Source organism: Psammomys obesus, unplaced genomic scaffold (genome assembly GCF_907164565.1).
Source record: "Psammomys obesus unplaced genomic scaffold, mPsaObe1.curated_primary_1811, whole genome shotgun sequence".
NCBI classification, from domain to species: Eukaryota; Metazoa; Chordata; class Mammalia; order Rodentia; family Muridae; genus Psammomys; species Psammomys obesus.
In genome coordinates this window covers 7,102,138-7,105,759 of record NW_026596256.1, presented here as the reverse complement: position 1 = coordinate 7,105,759, position 3,622 = coordinate 7,102,138, and the positions used below count along the sequence as shown (strand labels likewise).

At 39.7% G+C, this 3,622-nt stretch overlaps 1 pseudogene; it reads left to right on the top strand.

Annotated features, from left to right (window-relative positions):
* Positions 1 to 1,173: 1,173 nt before the first annotated feature.
* On the top strand, positions 1,174 to 1,597 carry LOC129668675 (60S ribosomal protein L31-like; annotated as a pseudogene).
* The last annotated feature ends 2,025 nt before the right edge of the window (positions 1,598 to 3,622 follow it).

Sequence of the window (3,622 nt, the reverse complement as noted above, 5' to 3'; positions counted from 1 at the left end):
GCTAGTTCTTCCCGGAAGGTGGCTGGACATATCTCCACTTGGCTGGCCTTCCTTCAGGCTTCTGCTTTAAACTTTAAAACAATACCCATTGATTTTTAAGTCTTTGTATCTCAAGGACAGTCCCTCAACTCTGGTGGATCATCCAGAGGAGTCTTCAAACACTGTGAAACACCACTGAAGACAGGGATGGGATCCATTTTCTGGTTGTTGTTATTGTTTGGTTTCTGCAGAGGATGGTGCTTCAGAATCAGCATTTCAGGTCTGCGCTTCACTGGCTGAGGGTACACCCAGAACATGCTGGGACTGTGCAGCATTTCAAGATGGCTGACATCACAGGCCCTCTTCCCACACATTTTAGAATGGGCCCCTGTGGCAGAGCAAAATCCCTTTGTGGGGTTTCTTGGGATTTCAGGCTGCTCATCTGCTACTCCAGACTTTAAATGCATCGCAGTTGCTCAAGAACAGCCTATTTGAAAGCTCCTTGGGCTTAGATGGAACTAATTATCCCATCTTTTAAATAAGATGTAATAGGGATGCCGGAATTAAGCAGATCATAGAGCAGCAAAGCTTGGAGCCCGGGCAGAGAAACCTAGCTTTGCCTTCCAGCTTCTGTTCTTTGAGGAAGAGCAGCAGGGTCTTCCTTTTATCTCTCAGACAGGGTTAAAAGTAATTTCCAAAGCACTGTAGAGACGGTGTTCAATACCTGAAGCCTCAGAGAGTGGTGAGTAAGCATGAGAACAATCTTTTGAAGCCTTAGTAACATGATTTTTCCTTTTTTTTTAAAAATTGAAAACAGTTTTTTTTCCACATAATATATCCTAACTACAGTTTCCTGTCCCTCTACTTCTCCCAGTCCCCCCGCCCTCATAGCCTTTCTCTTTTGGATCTACCCCTTTTCTGTCTCTCATTAGAAAACAGACTGGCTTCTATGGGTTAATAATAAAACAAAACCCGACAATTTTTTTTAAGTAGCTTTAGTGGAGCATCATATACATACAATGATGGTTACCTGCTTTAAAAGTATAATGTAATTTTAGTTAATTAATTAATTAATTAAAATAATAAATATTTAAAAATAAATTTTAAATAAATAATTAACTAGTTACATATCAAACTAATAATTTCATTGCTTTTTATTATTACTTTTATTAAAGTCATATAGCCACTTTCCTGTTTGGGCCCTGCAGAATGGCTCCCGCAAAGAAGGGTGGGCAGGAGAAGAAGGGCCTTTCCGTCATCAGTGAGGTGGTGACCCGACAGAATGCCATCAGTATTCGAAAGCACACCCATGGAGTGGGATTCAAGAAGCGTGTTCCTCAAACACGAAAAGAAATTCGGAACATGAAGGAGATGGGGACTCCAGATGTGCGCATAGATACCAGGCTCAATAAAGCTGTCTGGGCCAGAGGAAGAAGGAATGTTCCATATTGCATCCGAGTACGTTTGTCCAGAAAATGTAATGAAGATGAAGATTCACCAAGCAAACTCTACAGATCAGTAACTTTCGTGTCTTACCACATTAAAAAATCTGCAGATGGTCAATGTGGATGAGAACCAACTTACTGAATGTCAAATAAAGTTGCAGAACTTCCAGTAAAATAAAATAAAACAAAATAAAATAGTATAGCCAACATGACTATTTAATTTTAACGTATTTCCATGAGCCTAAAATCCTTTTTAGCTTTTCTTTCATGTGTATTTTAATTCCTACTTATTGAAAATGTCCCATTTAATGACCCACGATAGTCACCATATACATTGAGTAACTACAGCTTGTGACTGTGGAGTAGTTATCATTAAGAAAATTAATTTTTAGTTTGATAATTTAGCGATATATATTACAGATGCAGGGAAAATAATGAATTATTTAATTTACATGGCTACTTTGACGCTTTTTAGCTATCTTTCCAAAGAATTTACCCTTTGATGGTTTTGTTCTGATTTTTCTTTTGGATACTAAGATGAACATACTTTATAATATTTGTTGATTCTATCAAGAAATATTGAGGTTGGACTAGTAAAATGACTCAGACCATAAAGGTGTTTACTGGTGATTTGAGTCCCAGTCCCAAATAAAGATAGAAGGAACTGACTATACAAAGTTGTATGCGCTCGTGTGAGTGCGCATGCACACGCATACAAATACGCCTATAAATAAACGTTGAAAATAAAAATAAATATTGAAATGGTCTTTACTGTATCTCAGAAATAACAGTCTGTGTTGACTGATGGCAGTTTTTGATGTTTGGAATGTGCATGTGGGTGGCGTGCATGTGTGTGTACATATGTGTGTTCAGGCCTAAAGCTGACAATACAGCCTTCTTTAATTGGTTTCGAGTGAGGCATGGTCTCTCACTGAACCTGGAGCTCACTGAGTTTGGCTGGTCTAGCTGGCCAGCTTACCTCAGGGATTTCTTGTCTCTGCCTCCCGTGTTGAGATTACAGGTGGCCAACATGCCTGCTTGGTTTTTATATGGTCCGAGAATACGGATTCCAGTCTTGATGTTTGTATAGCAAGTGCTTTATCCACTGAACAATCACACCAGCGTCTGACCCATGGTAATCACTCAGATAAACTGAGTTTTACAACTTTGTGAGAAAACTGCAAATAGAAAAGTCCTTTCTTACTTAGGTGTTGTGGAAAGGGGTGATTAAAATGACCTTGGATCCTGTTAGAAGCTCATTGGAAGAGAGGCTCTGAGATTGGCTGTGATGGCTGTGTAGTACCCCACTTCTATTCAGTGGCAGTCCAAATCAGGTACTAGTTTTGAGATTTGACATTGGATTTCTTACCTCTGGACCTTACTTGCTAACCTACAGTTCTGAATTGAGGTATTATATAAAGTAAAATTATCACCAGGTGATTTACAAAGGACGGCCTTGGATCTAGCCTCAAATTAAGAGTTATGCTATATAAAAGTGAAACGTTGCCATGAGGAGGGAGGCAGTCTGGTGCTGAGATCAGAGCCCAGGAATTAGGATCTATTCATGTCCTCCTGCAGTGTTGATCCCTAAAATCTAACCATTCCATAGTCTTAATTTTCTGTTCTCATCCCAAGGTCAACATTCTAACCTCCAAAAGGATCTTAGACAGCAAGAGAAAGTATAAGTCCATCATATACATTGTATATGTTTGACATTCTTAAGTGTTTTTGCTAGATAGAGTTGGGAAGGCTTGATGTAGGTTGAGTTCCCAGAGTCTGTTGTGGGACAGACATGTTCCTTTATCTCTCTAGCATCTAGGACTGCTCTCCTAGAACAGTGACAAAAAGAGGGGCTGTAATAGAGGAGATAAGTGTTTGAGATACCACTTTTCCCATTTGGGTTGTGGAGAGTGGTATCAGCAGAGCTATGAGCCAATTGTTTGCCTTGCTGATGCAAATGCTCAGAGCAGGTAATATATTTTTCAAATCTGTGGCTGTTTTACTTTTCCAGCTTGATAATGCCGAGCTGATAACAAGCAATAGATACCTTCCTAACAATTTTAGATTCCGAGGTCAGAAAGCACTAGAGGATTCGAATGAGCCAGGAATGCAGTAAAGGCAGTTGGCCCATCCTTCATGGTTGGGGAATGAGTTCTGATTGCACTGAAATCAGATCCAGGTTAGTGCCTGGGAAGCAA